Source organism: Ovis aries, chromosome 1 (genome assembly GCF_016772045.2).
Source record: "Ovis aries strain OAR_USU_Benz2616 breed Rambouillet chromosome 1, ARS-UI_Ramb_v3.0, whole genome shotgun sequence".
Lineage (NCBI taxonomy): Eukaryota > Metazoa > Chordata > Mammalia > Artiodactyla > Bovidae > Ovis > Ovis aries.
Genome location: NC_056054.1, coordinates 184,852,911 through 184,868,024, shown reverse-complemented (window position 1 = coordinate 184,868,024; position 15,114 = coordinate 184,852,911). Strand labels below are relative to the sequence as shown.

At 44.2% G+C, this 15,114-nt stretch overlaps 1 protein-coding gene across 1 annotated transcript in view; it reads right to left on the bottom strand.

The window, feature by feature from the left end:
- The window catches only part of UPK1B (uroplakin 1B), a 31,148-nt gene extending 18,207 nt beyond the window's left edge, over window positions 1–12,941 (bottom strand). The window contains exon 1 of the mRNA XM_012094983.5: window positions 12,877–12,941. The gene's annotated coding sequence lies outside the window, so the exon portion shown is untranslated. The remainder of the gene's footprint in view (window positions 1–12,876) is intronic.
- Between the last annotated feature and the right edge of the window lie 2,173 nt (window positions 12,942–15,114).

Sequence of the window (15,114 nt, the reverse complement as noted above, 5' to 3'; positions counted from 1 at the left end):
CTTAAACATCTCTAAATATTTCCCCCTACCCTTCACTTGGCTAGTGGTAGAAACTGAAGGAGTTGAAATTTATGAGTTTTTTTTGGCCCAGAATGCGGCACATGGTGGATATCACCAGTGTCATCAGTGTTTGCTGAGTGAATGGAAGAAACGGGGCCATTGTTATAAGATTGCTATGCGGAGCTTCTGATTAGAAATGCCATTCATTTCTTTCCGGTTGGAAATGTCATTTCAGGCTTAGAAGTGTCATTTCTTCCCTGAGACGGTTGCCCTGAGACAGAGTGGAGCCAGTCTGGAGTTAATGCACAACCTCCACAGATGGGAGCCTCACTCACATAGCCGGCTCAACATGTTATAAAGTCCCTCCCTGGAATGTGCAGATACTGCTCCTGACCAGTTGGGTTACCATCTACACTAGACACAGATACACAGACCGTGAAAGGTAGAAGTTCAGGCAACACAGATACAGATAGAGAGTAGAGGGCGAATGTCCAGAGAGGCCGGAAGCAGCCTCGTGAGCACCCAGCACCCATCTGCAGGGGCAACTTAGTTGTGGTCATTAGTTGGGCTTAAAGAACGGAAAGAAGGCAGTTTGTTCCTTTAAGGGATTTAAAGTGTGATGATAGCAATGTGGATTCAAAGCAAAAATGACTGTACTCCTATAGAATGAAGGAGGAAATTAGAGGGGAAAAGAGAAAAAGCAGGTAGGTCTCCAAAGAAAGAGGGGGAGCTCATGGGACCCTGAACAAAGGACCTGGCCCCAGTGGCCTAAATATATCCCACAAGATCCCAAAGACAGTTCTGCCACACAGAGTTTTAAAGAAGGGGAAGAGACCCAGGAATACTTTGTGGGAGAATTGCAATTCAAAATTAGGGCGGGAAAATGCGGACCAGAGTGGGAGAAAGGAAGGGAGGAGGCAGGTGGGAGCTTGGTTTTAGGGAAAGGAGAATGAAATGAAGAAATCGAGACAAGCATGAGGTAGGAGATGTCAGGGAGGCCGGCTGGCGACTAATTGAGGAGGGCAGGACTGTGTGGATGGGCAGGGAATGCCCTCAGCTTGCTGCCGGCTAGATGTTTCTCCTTTTCCACTATGAGTTCTCTTCTCCTTCAGCAGTGCTTAATCACTTAGATAATGGCACAAAAGAACAAAGCGATGGTGAAAGCTGTCATGTTGCAATCACTTAATGATATCCTCAGCACTTGCTGGCATTCTGTGTTCATCCTCTCAACAGACCTGAGAGATGGGGATTTTCACCAAAATCTGTGTTTGTTTCTTGTTGCTGTTGTAACAAATTACCAAAGACTTAGTGACCTCAAAGAACACCCAGGTTTCATCTTACAGTTCTGGGGGTCAGAAGCATGAAATGAGTCCCAGTGGGCTAAAATCTAGGTATCAGCTGAGCTGATTCTCCCCTGGAGGATCTAGGGGAGAAGCTGTTTTCTTGCCATTTAGCAGATGCAAAAAAAAAAGAGAGCAAAAGAGATTAATTACTTTGCCCAAGGCCATGTTGCAAAATGCAAAAGCTGGGACTCAAACACAGCTCTGCCCAGATCCAGATCATTCACTTACCAGGGCAGATTGTAAAGATCCGCCACGTGGCTGACACTTTGAGAAGGAAAAGAAACACCTGGGTTGTTGTCCTGTCTATCCACGAGCAGAGAGGCTACATTTTCCTGCTCAGATGATCCTGTCTTTGCAAAGGTCAGAATTACTAGGTCTCTCTTCACTCTCCTAAGTTCTTGCCTCCTAAACCCCTCAACACTGCACTAACTTTTGCACATTTTCCCTAAACCCAAGGCTGCACCCATAAGTTGTTCTAGAAAACCTGTCTAGATGCATCCCAGACCTGGAGCTCTCCCACCCACCCTTTGGTACCAAAATTTTTAGAAGTAAGAGGTGCAAACGTGCAGGTTAACATGAGAGTCAGCATTTCATAGACTCTCCATGGCCACCTGTAGTTAGACTAGGTTGGTGTCTAGAAGACTTAAATTATTTATTCCAGCCTCCAAACAGCCACAAATGTCAAGAGGTGTGGCAGTTAGGGGCCCAAATGTAGGTTTCTAGCAGCTCACAGTGTGATCTACTGGCTGTGGTTAGGTGAGCATCCCAGACTTGATGTTGGAAAGCCAAGGTTCAAACTCAGTCTTGCCCGGTCCTTACTGTGTAATCCTGGGCAATACGACTCAGTGTCTATTCAATCCTCATGTATAAAATGAATAGAATACAAGTTGTCTGGTGGGATTGTTGTGATTACCGAGATAAAAGATGGGGAGGTGATAGGTAAACACCAAGGTTGTTTACTAACATAAGAAATTATGAATAATAATTGGGCTGTGTCTTTGCTTTAGGTACCAGTGACTCCTGGACCCTAGGAAGCAGGTTTCAGTGGTTACTGATGCTACAACCAAAGGCTTCTAGGTTGGGGTGAAGCAGCCTCTTTCACCTTCCCCTGCTCCCTGCTCAAGGGCTGCTCTGCTGGAGGGTCCTGAAAGCCCTACCCATCTCCCATCTGAGCTCCTTTTTATTTTCTATGGAAGGATTCATGGTCCGGGGTGGAGGGGAGCTCACTGGGAGAGGGAAAAAGCTTCCCGGACATGCTTGGGGCATGGCCAGAGTCAGGTACCAAACTGCACGTCCATGTGGGAGGGGCCCTCTGTGCATTCCACCGGCATTCCTCAATGGTTAACACCCACCACGGGGCAGGCCCCATCCCTCTGGCACTGGGGTGCTCTGGAGCCTCTGGTCCAGACTGTGAGATGATGCAGAGATGACCCTCAAGTTTCCTCCTCTATGCTGGGGCCGCTTCCTCTCTGACACAGAAGTGACTCAGGGAGTACTCTGTTCTGCTGCCCTTGTGCGTTCTTTCCTCCCAGTGTCAGCCTATGAAAGGCTTCCTGCACTTTACTGCAAGAGTCTCCAAAGCAAGAGAAGGCCCTGGGAACCCTGTTTAATTTGCCTTTTTCGGTCCTTACACGTGGTAGGCACTTAATAAATTATTTTACTCAGTAAAAGAGTATATGAAGTGCATTTTTAAAATGTGTATTTGCAGGAGAAGAATAAATGAGTGAATTATTGGCCTAGACCTTTACTGCAGAACAGGTTATAGTGAAGGAGAAAAACATGGGCTTTGGTTGGATCTAGGTTTGAATCTTGCTCTACCACTTAGTGGTTTTGTGGCCTTTGGTAATTACTTAATCTTTTTGAGCTTTCTCTAAAAGGGTAACATAAGACTTAACTAAAAGGATTACTATGAAAATTACGTGAAAGTATGGCATCTGGTCCCATCACTTCACGGGAAATAGATGGGGAAACAGTGGAAACAGTGTCAGACTTTATCTTTTTGGGCTCCAAAATCACTGCAGATGGTGACTGCAGCCATGAAATTAAAAGACGTTTACTCCTTGGAAGGAAAGTTATGACCAACCTAGATAGCATATTGAAAAGCAGAGACATTACTTTGCCAACAAAGGTCCAACTAGTCAAGGCTATAGTTTTCCAGTAGTCATGTATGGATGCGAGAGTTGGACTGTGAAGAAGGCTGAGCACCGAAGAATTGATGCTTTTGAACAGTGATGTTGGAGAAGACTCTTGAGAGTCCCTTGGACTGAAAGGAGATCCAACCAGTCCATTCTGAAGGAGATCAACCTTGGGATTTCTTTGGAAGGAATGATGCTAAAGCTGAAACTCCAGTACTTTGGCCACCTCATGCGAAGAGTTGACTCATTAGAAAAGACTCTGATGCTGGGAGGGACTGGGGGCAGGAGGAGAAGGGAACGACAGAGGATGAGATGGCTGGATGGCATCACAGACTCGATGGACGTGAGTTTGAATGAACTCTGGGAGATGGTGATGCACAGGGAGGCCTGGCGTGCTGTGATTCATGGGGTCACAAAGAATTGGACATGAATGAGCGACTGAACTGAACTGAACTGAACTGATGGGTGAAGTTCTAACACAGTATCAGTTACCCAACCAATATTTATTTTCTGTACCTTTGCCTCAGTTTCTTGAAGCAGACAGGCCAGAACAAATAGTGAATGATTAAGGCACCTAAAACTAGTGACTTAATTTTGTTTTAAAACAGAAGCACATTGGGAATCTAAATTGGTGCAGCCACTGTGGAAAGGTTTCTCAAAAAACTAAACTAAACCATATGACTCAGCAATTTCACTTTGGGGCATATTCTGAAAAAAGAAAAAGCCCCACTAATTCAAAAAGGTAAATGTACCTCTTTGTTCACAGCAGCATTATTTACAATTGCTAAGATATGGAAGCAACCTTAGTGTCCATCAACAGATGAATGGATAAAGAAGATAGAGTCTATAAGGAATGGAATTTTGCCATTTGCACTGACACGGGTGGACTTGGAGGTTACTGTGCTCAGTGAAAGACAGAGAAAGACAAATATGATATCATGTATATGTGAAATCTGAAAAAATACAGCAGACTAGTGAATATAACAAAAAAGAAGCAAACTTACAGACATACAGAGAACGAATTAGTGGTTACCAGTGGGGAGGGGGAGAGGCCTAGGAGGTACAAAGTATTAGGTATAAAATAAGCGAGCAACTTCACTTTCATTTTCACTTTCATACATTGGAGAAGGAAATGGCAACCCACTCCAGTGTTCTTGCCTGGAGAATCCCAGGGATGGGGGAGCCTGGTGGGCTGCCGTCTATGGGGTCGCACAGAATCGGACACGACTGACGTGACTTAGCGGCAGCAGCAAGCTATAAGGGTATATTGTACATCGTGGGGATACAGCCAATATTTTATTATACTTATAAGTGGAGTATAATCTTTAAAAATTGTGAATAACTATTATTGTACACATGTAACTTGTATAATGTACATCAGTATATTTCAATTAAAAACAAACAGCCACACTTTCAAAGGAAATATGAAAATACAACTTCAATATGAAACTCTCATACAAACTCAGATCAAAATCTGGCTGAAGCAAAAGTCCGGAGCCTGAGCTTCCCAGAGCTTCGCTTCTTCAGCTCTAAACTTCCTAACCACAAGGCTAGCCCCAGATTGGTTGGAAACTGCTATTTCTAGAACTAACAGAAAAGAAACATAGAGGCAGATTGCTGCTCAAAATGCAGTTACCAAAGAAGTTAGAAGGTGCTCAAGAGTGGCATTGGAAAACTCTGGTTTAATGTGTAGGCTGATATTACACAATCTCTCAAGGGGAAACTAAACTCCTAGGAAAGCCTCCTAGAAAATGGTGGCAAGTGAGTTTACTTCCCTAGTAGACTAGCTGGAGAAACCTCTTGGAGGGGTTGTGTTACTGGATCACTTAGAACAAAGGCAATGTGATTTCTGTGAAAGAAAAGGATCAGACCTGGTTAATCTTTTGAAGTTCTTGGAAGGCTTGTAAATGCCTGTGCACAAGGGTAAACTAATAAACTTATTTAGGTTGCACAAAGAAAAACTCTGACATAGTGCCCTGCTGATGGTTATTAAAAAAAAAAAAAGACATTATGAATTTGTTGACCTTTCCATAGAGGTCAGGCATGAGACCAAAAGAGGGGGACAAGTGGGCCCTTTTCTACATAAGGAATATGAGCTGTGATGGTCTCTGTTGCCTGGAGTAGTTGTGCCTTAAAAAGTTAGTAAATTTCTTGAGTTTTGTCTTGGCCTGCCTGATAAGGAAGTACCACAATGAATACCCTTCCATGATTAATTTTATGTGTTGACTTGATTAGGATAGGGCTTACCTGGAGGCTTAGATGGTAAAGAATCTGCCTGCAGTGTGGGAGACCCGGGTTCGATCCCTGGGTCAGGAAGATCCCCCAGAGAAGGAAATGGCAACCCGCTCCAGTATTTTTGCCAGGAGAATCCCATGGTCAGAGGAGTCTGGCAAGTTACTTTCCATGGGGTTGTAAAGAGTTGGACACAACTGAGGGACTAACACTTTCACTTTGATTAGATATGGGGCCCAGTTGTTGGTCAAATATAATACCAGTCTAGGTATGGCTGTGATGACATTTTTTAGATGTAATTAATGGTTAAATAAGTTGCCTTTGCGTAAAGCAGATTACCTCCCATAATGTGGGTGGGCCTCATCCAATCAGTTGAAGGGCTTAAAAACAAAGACTGGGGTTTCCCAAAGAAGAAGCAATTCTGCCTCCAGATTGCACATAGAAACCCTGTACAAGTTTTAAGTCTGCAGATTTCAGACCCAAGACTGCAACACCAGCTCACCTGAATTTTCAGGCTGCTAGTCTGCTCTGCAGATTTCAAACTTGCCAGCCCCCCACCCCCATCCCAGCCACATAAGCCAATTCCTTAAAATAAATCTTTTTCCCTATATATATGTCCTATTGGCTCTTATTTCTGTGGAGAACTCTGCAAGATGCACGCCCCTGATTTAAACTGATTTATAGTTTTGGTAGAAACAAATGCGATCATTTTCTGATATTTCCTAAGAACATTTCACCCTTTCTTTCCAGTTCCCACTTCCAGATCCTGACTTCTGGCTCAGATGGATCCACCCATTTCTGTTTCCTTTCCACTCCTTCAGAGTGAAGTTTCTAGAGCAGGGGTTCTTAAACCACCCTATAGAACACAGATGTTCCACCTACTGGGGCAACATTTCTTTGATGCCGAAATTGAATAATTGGCAGTCATTTCCTAAGCTGAAGAGAAATGAACGATCAGAATTGGTCATTTTAAGCATTTTCCTCCTACAGATTTTTCCTTAAATCTTGGGTGCCCGCTACTACCTGCCTAGCTGAATTCTAGTTTATAGTATGAACTTAGGCCAACATGATTTACTGAGTTATTTTAAATCTAATACATCAAATTGTTGTGGTGTTCCACAAAGATTAACATGCCTTCTAAGTGTCAGACAGAGGGCTGGCTGGCCGTTCAGGTGAGTTCCACTTCTCTGAACCTAGCCCCCAAATTCCCTCCCACACATCCCCGCGCTGTGCCACCCTTGGCTCCCCTCTAGGAGTTGTCTGACTGGGCCTCTGTGCTCTCCTGGGTGGGGGTGCGGCTTGCCCCAGAATTTTGGCACAGTATAAGAGAGATGCGGAGAAGGCAATGGCACCCCACTCCAGTACTCTTGCCTGGAAAATCCCATGGACAGAGGAGCCTGGTAGGCTGCAGTCCATGGGGTCGCTAAGAGTTGGACACGACTGAGCAACTTCACTTTCACTTTTCACTTTCATGCATTGGAGAAGGAAATGGCAATCCACTCCAGCGTTCTTGCCTGGAGAATCCCAGGGAAGGAGGAGCCTGGTGGGCTACCGTCTATGGGGTCCCACAGAGTCGGACACGACTGAAGCGACTTAGCAGCAGCAGCAGCATAAGAGGGATGAGGAAGTAATAGGGCTTTTTATCAGTAAAACGTTGACACCTACTCTTTCAGCTCTTTGGACCCAGAAAACTAATAATGACCCTGGTCTTGGGGCTTCCTCCATCAGGAGACAGCAGAGAGTGCTCCCAGTGCAAATGTCTCTTCAGGTTGAGTTTTACTCTTGTTCTTTTTAAATGCTACAATGTTACAATAGCTCTACCTGAGGCAGACACCTCCTCTCCACAGCTCAGTGGGCCTTCCTGACCAGCAGCCTGGCCCCAGGTGTGACCGGGCATAACCTGTCACTGTGATCCTGCTCCCATAGTCCCAGAACTGGAGATGTGATGAGGCAAAATTGTTCAAACAGGTGCCGGGGGGCTGGCTTAGGGAAAACACACCTGGGATTCCGGGTGGGAAAGGTTGCTGTAAAGGATGCTGCTGGGACATTTGGGGAGGGGGACATCAATGTCAAAGCTCAAAGCTCCCTGGTTTGACGGCCTGCAGCCATCTCAGACAATGTCCTTGTCATGATAGATGCCTGCTGCGGTCTTCAGGGCCACAGGATCAAGACATCTCAAAGGTTAGGCAAAGAAACAATAACAATACACAGACACTGAGCGAGTAAACTCAGACCTTGGCAAACCCTCTGTTAAGGGACAGATAATAACTGTTCTTGGCTTTGTAGTGATAATGTCTCTGTCACAACTCAGCCTAGCCATGACATGCAACCAAGTTAGGGCACAGAAATGAACAGCACGGCTCTACCGAAGCAGGCGGTGGGCTGGATTTGGCCAGTAGCTCAGTTGATAAAGAATCTGCCTGCAATGTAGGAAACCTGAGTTCGATCTCTGGGTTGGGAATATCCCCTGGAGGAGGGCATGGCAACCCACTCCAGTATTCTGGACTGGAGAATCCCCATGGACAGAGGAGCCTGGCGGGCTACAGTCCATGGGGTCGCAAGGAGTCGGGCACGACTGAGCGACTAAGCAGAGCCCAAGTACCAGTCACTTAGTCTTGAGATGCACTGTCCTAAAACAAACTCTGGTTTTCTATCACTCCCCTGCTTAAACACCTGCAAAGGCTCCCTACATCCTCAGTTCAAGGTGGGGGTGGGAGTGGGATGGGGAGGGGTGGAGTCCCCACCCCAGCACAAGCTCAGGTGCAGGCGCCTTCTTGCTTCCTAATTCCAGATGGCTTTACTTGTCCACCCATACTCTCCTGCTCACCAATCTCTGCAAATTCAAATTTCTCCTCTCCTTCTCTGTTGCACTTGAATTTGAGACCTTTTTGGCTTTTCAGTTCCTAGAGACAGACTAATAACTTCCCTTTGCCTGTGTCTATAGCTTTGGTCCAGTCTGATTTTATTCTCCTTCTGGCCCAGGGAAGAGAGGCTGGTCAACCAAAGAGATAAAGCACAAACTCCTGTTTGTATTCACTCCGTACCAACCATGTTCTGATGGCCTCGCACTCACTTTCCTGTGCTCCTCTGTGTGGTGTCTCATTTTTGCTTCTTGAACTCTTTACTATCTTCTGAAGCTCAGCTGAAAAGCCTTTCCTTTCCTCAAGCACGCATGCCCAGAATTATCCTTCCTTCCCTACTTCCCTCTCTGCCCAATCAAACAGTTCTCAAGGGCAGCCCACACTGGGTCCTGTTCGGTGCACTTGTGTGTACGTGTGTGTGTATGAGCGGGGGGAGCTTTTCTTCCCTATTTGCCTCTGCCATGACAACCCAAGCTGACACCTTGTTCCTGTTTTTCTTTCTTTTTTGTTACTTCTTTTCTTTACCCACATTTGTTAATAAGTTAATTCTGAACCCCAAAACGAATAGATTGCTGTACATTTTAAAAAGTCATTTGACGAATAATTGCATTAAAGAAACAAAATCAGAAACGTTCAAATTACTTGACCAGTGACACACTCCAAAGTCAATGACTACACTCTTGGTAGTTTTGTCTTACTGAGAAGGTATGTGATCGCGGAGAAATTAAGGTGTCACGCACCCCAGGGTCGTTATTGGCTACATGCCCTTTCGTAGTATGATCCACTATCAGCTCTGGCTGCAGACCGGGGGGCTGTATAGTCAGTCCCATCTTGGTGCAGATGAGGAAACCAAAGCTGGTAAGGGTAAGCGACCTGTTCAAGGTCATTGGTGTGTCATTTTCAGAGTCAGGATCTGAGTCAGGTCTCCTGACTCCTAAACCAGGACTCATCTTTCTTCTTTCTAAGGTAGGGAGTTACTACCTCCCTTTATATTTCCTTAAAATGAAGAGAAACTCCTAACGCCCTGCCAGAAGGGCAGTCACATAAGCAAAAGCTGACAAGGTGAGAACTTTCTACCCTTGCTCTCCAGTCAAAGTCTTCCTCACTCTTCATCTTAATTTCTAAATTTCCACAAATCGAGAATCACTCCTTTGCTCCTGGTTAGAATGCAAATACATGTAAAAAAAGCGCAATGAGCCTCACAAGCCATCAATATCAATGCCTCATTGTGAATGATTTGAGTAGAAATCCAAATTTCCACAGGAAGAGGGGAGACCCCATGTGAGGGAAAGAGACCCAAGGAGCGGGAAGAGCCGAACCAATGAACTCCCTGCCTCATGATCTGGGGGCTTGGGGCTGTGGGTAGGGACTGACTGCTGATACTGTGAGTGTGTCTGCCCCTCTCCACTTAGCTCCCGGTATGGGTGAGCTTTTTCAGATAGGGGGTTTCCTGAAACTTTCCTGAATTATTTCAAAGCAATGCTTCCCTCAAATATATTTGAATGTTTTCTTTTTCTTTCTTCCTTTTTTTTGTTGTTATTTGGGAGGGGTAGTAAAGGAAGCAGATGGGATGGAGTGAATTTTAGAAAGTGAAATTGGTAGTGGCAGAGGATGGAGTAGCTGCTGTCCTCTTTAGAAATGACATTGCCCCCGGCTGAAAGTACTCAGTTCACCTCAAAATATTTTCCACACATAGTAAAGCCCCTGTGAGCCCCACCCTGTGGAAGACTGCCCAGTGGCCTGGCACCATGATGATTTATTCCAATTGCACAACATCCTGGGAGTTCCTTTGCTCTGAGGAGTGCAGATTTTTTTTAAGAGGCTGGATTTTCTTTATGTGTTTTTTTTTTTCCCCTTGTGTCTTCATTCAGTTGGTTTTCTTCTAAAAATTATTCATCTACACAGTGTTGATGTTTCCAGACACAATGAAAAATAGGTCTAAAAATCATTGCTCACTAAACAAACCAATTTTCAAAGCAGGAGAAAAAGGAGAGAGACTCACCCACCAAGCATGAGATCATTTTTTCAAGTTCATTACCTCTTCCTCACCCAAGTTTGTTGGACCAGAGAACACACAAACCACACCTCCCATTTTAGCTCCTGTTAGTGAAATTTGACAAAGAAAAAGAAAAAAAAGCAGAAATAGGAGAGGACAAAATAGACAATAGGCCATTGCCTTAGCCCAGATTCTGAAACCCAGAACTAGACCAGACGCTTGTACGACTCAGAGGTGAGGATAAAGATGTCTGTGGAGATTATATCAGGAGAATTGCTGGTCTGCTTACATTTAGGGTATGATGAGTCCCTGGGAATGATGAATGATGAAAGAAGGCACTTGTTCTCACGGCCATGACCCCCATTGCTCAGAGCATCCCTTAGTTTTTCTTGCTTTAAAACTCTAAACCTGCTCTGACTCATGTAGTAACTAGTAGAGACTTGAAACTATTTAGATTCTAATTAAATTCAATTAAAATTCAATCCTTGGGAGGGGGGTTCAGGATGATGGGACACACGTACACCCATGGCAAAAACCACTACAATATTGTAAAGCAACTAGCCTCCAGTTAAATAAATTAATTTTTTTTAAAGAATAAAGTTCAACCTGTTTAAAAAAAAATTCAATCCTTATGTTGTACTAGCCACATTTCAAATTCTCAATAGCTGTATGTGGTTAGTGGCTGTCGTATAGAACATTTCCATCTTTGCAGAGAGTTCTATGGGACAGTGAGCTCTTGCCTCCTGATGCTTGCTGTGCTGATCTGAGTCACTCTCCAACCTGAAGTCAAGCACTAAGCTGTAAGCAGTGGCTCAGGTGTTCTCAGCCCAGTGAGGGCCTCGGGTGCAGGCAATGCAAGTGGTATGCCCAACCCCAGGGCAGGAACACTATGGAGATTCCTTGGGGGAGGTGAGGTTAAGGTACCTCCCCACGAACTTGGTCTCTGCCCCAGCGAGGGAACAGTGACGCATCAGGGGTGTGGGTAGCCTGCATGGACATGAGGCCCAGACTCCAGCATCAGGGTGAAGCATATTCTAGGACTGACCACTGTTTGCCCTGGGTGAGAATGTAAGCAGGAGGGGCCGAAAGAAATTCTGAGATTTCATTTGCTTTCCTTGACTAGATGGTGTCAAAGATCCCTTTTGTATTTACAAGTCTGTGAATCTTTCCAGATAGCTAAAAACTCCCAGGTGAGCTGATTTTTATGCCGCCCCCCTTTTTTTTTGCAGAAAGCAAAACACACACACATACACACACACACACAAACGAAAACAAAAACTAAAAACTCTGTTGTAACAGAAAACAAAATAAGAAATACTTCTCCTCATGGAGAAAGGTTAATTACTAGAACTAAACAATTCCTTACAAGGCTTGAAAACTGTATAACCCAACCTATATACATAACTGAAATATGTATTTATGTACAATCTAAGTGAGTTCTTTCTGTAGTGCTTAGCAATTCTATTCAGGCAAAAAATCAATAAACATGCTCTTTAATTAAAAAACATTAAAAATCATAAAAATTCAAAATGTCTTTAGTATCTTTAAAGCTATTTATAAGTGGGGTTTTAAGTTCATAAATGTAAAGTAGTGCTCATATTATTTGAATCTTAACCTGTATTATGTGTGGAAGTGTTGTTAGAACAAAAAATACAACCTGCAAACCCTGATGGAACCACCAACTGATGCAGAGTGAAAAGAAGTTATGTAAATATAACATTGTGTAGATGAAGCTAATTTGTTGACCTGTTTCAACATTTATTAAGCAGAACTGTTTGCAGAGAAGAAACATGAATAAATTGCCTCACAAATCCCCTTATGAATACGCAGGACCAAATGATTTCTGACAAGAAGGCTGGGAAACTTTCTCTCTGCTAGGCTAATTTTTTTTTTTTTGTTGCTTTTCTGACTCTACAAGGAAACTGGAAGCCCACACAAGTGCCTGTCAATCTGAGATTTAGTCAGGAGATAGAGGTTTTCCCAGGGTTCTCGGATTTTTCTTGGTTTTTCTGTGAGGAAATGTGAGGTGGAAATCAGGATGGGTGAATAATACCCGACGGAAGAACTTTATCTCAGTTCTGAGAACTGAACCACAACAAAGGGGCTGAGAAAGCAGTTGTACAGTTTAAAGTAAAAGATATTGTGAACAGCCGCAATATCCTAACTTACAAAAAAATGACAGACTCTATTCATCAGGAAATGAACTTCTTCCCCTCTCCCTTGCAGACAGCTCACTCCCTTCCCAGGAAAGCAACCCAGCCCCAAAGAGTGCAGGTATCTTCCCTGCGTGGTGGAATGGGTCTACTCACCTTACCCTCTCCTCCTCCTCCTGGTACTGTATCGGCTCCCTCTGCACGCTGCCCTGGCCAGAGGTGCGTTTCTACCCTGCACCAATCCTTTGAACCTCTGGGACCAGGGAAGGGTGGTCTGTGATTGGGAGAAGGCATCTTGCATGGGCTGAGCCTGATGCTGCCTAAGCCTGCCTCTCTAGGGCCGGAAGTAACAGGAAACTTTCAGCCAGTAGATTTCTGCTGCTCTGGAATGTGTAATTCTGACAGATGGAAGCACTTGGACAGGGTTCATCTCATCACACGTCTGGATTCCTCGTAGGTCTGGGCTTCCTTGAGCACACACTCAGGGCTTCTGTTTTGATTTTGATTTGTTTTGTTTTTCTTAGTGTGATTTAATCCTTAATTTTGCTCTTGGGCATTAAAAAGGCCTTTTTTTTGTTGTCCTGACTGTTCAGTCATGCTGGTACACATTTACGTGTCCAGGGTCATGTCTAGTTTCAGTTTCTATAACTTCCAGATGCTATGTCTATGGGGATAAGAATTGCCCAAGGAATGCCACACTGAGTTGGTCCAAAGACTGATAAGGGTCGGGAGACCTGGAAACAAAGAGGTTGAGAGATAAAGGGCTCAATCAATCATCCCCTGTTATCCAATTAATTTCTCCATTTCTTCTCTCCCCTTCCCTTTTTCTTTCCTCCTTTCCTCTGGAGCCAGGTGTCATACACCAGCACCAACAATGTCTGAAGAAAATGTTTATTTCAGTGGTTGCATAACACGCCATGGATACACGCATGATAGTTTACTTAGCCTGGTGTGAGTGATGGGTCGTGGCAGTGATGTTAGGATTTACTCAATGCCTTAATCAATAGATTTTCGGGGTTCTCGTGGGTCAGGACCATCCTTCTAACAGGTTAGGTTTTTCAGGAACAGACTTGGAGACTGAGTACAGGGTGCATTTATTAGTGAGTAAATACCCAGGGAAGAGAGAAGGGAGAGGGAAGGAGCAAGATTGGCTGGAGAGGGAGGTCAATCTGCCATGCAGGCGGGACAGCCGAGGAAACCCTGGAGGAAGATGGCATGTTACAGTCACCGTGACTTGGTTCCCTTTATAATCAGTCCTTAGACACAGGTTGCCCTGGGAATTGGCTTTTTGTAACAAAGGCTGTCCCTGAAGTAGGTGGGCAGGGGAGACAGGAGCTGTGGTACTCTCAGGAGCTGGGCAGCGTGTTCCCCCTTGAAGGCGCCTGCACGGCGCATCTCTGTGTCCATCACACAACTTATTTCTCCTCAGCTCTGCAGGGCCTGGTTAGGGAGAGAATTTTTCACACAGTGGAATTCGGTACAATTGTGATAGGAAAAATGAGGTCACAGAAAACCACTTCATTACATGGAAATATGTTCATTTATTTATTCAATATTTATTTACATAAATATGCATCAAGAACTTATGAAGTGCCAAATACTTCCTAAGTACTACAAATGAAAAAAGCAGGTTATAAAATAGTTTGTACAATTCAACACACTTTTTTTTAAGTATGTATATGTATTTTTTTAAGTATGTATATGTAAGTGAATTTAAAAGTTAGAAAGAAAAAGATTTAAAAAAGTTAGAAAGAAATTAAATATACCAGGATTTTATCTGGGTGATGTGATATGAATGACTTTTTGGTAGCTCCTATATTTATAAATGATCTATGTTACAGAGAAATATGTAAATTATTAAAAATGTGTTCTTTTGGACATCTGTGTGGTAAAGTAGCAAGGATACAGACAAGGACATGTTTCCATTCATATCTTAGGCAACGTATGTTCTATTACTAGGATTATGTGGGGAGAAAACATGAATCTTTTCAAACCACATTCAGTTCAGTTCAGTTCAGTCACTCAGTCATGTCTAACTCTTGGTGACCCCATGGACTGAGGCACGCCAGGCTTCCCTGTCCATCACCAACTCCCGGACCTTGCTCAGACTTATGTCCATTGAGTCGGTGATGCCATCCAAGCATCTGATCCTCTGTCGTCCCCTTCTCTTCCCACCTTCAGTCTTTCCCAGCATCAGGGTCTTTTCAAATGAGTCAGTTCTTCGCATCAGGTGGCCAAAGTATTGGAGTTTCAGCTTTAGCATCAGTCCTTCCAATCAATGTTCAGGACTGATTTCCTTTAGGATGGACTGGTTGGATCTCCTTGCAGTCCAAGGGACTCTCAAGAGTCTTCTCCAACACCAAAGTTCAAAAGCATCAGTTCTTCAGGGCTCAG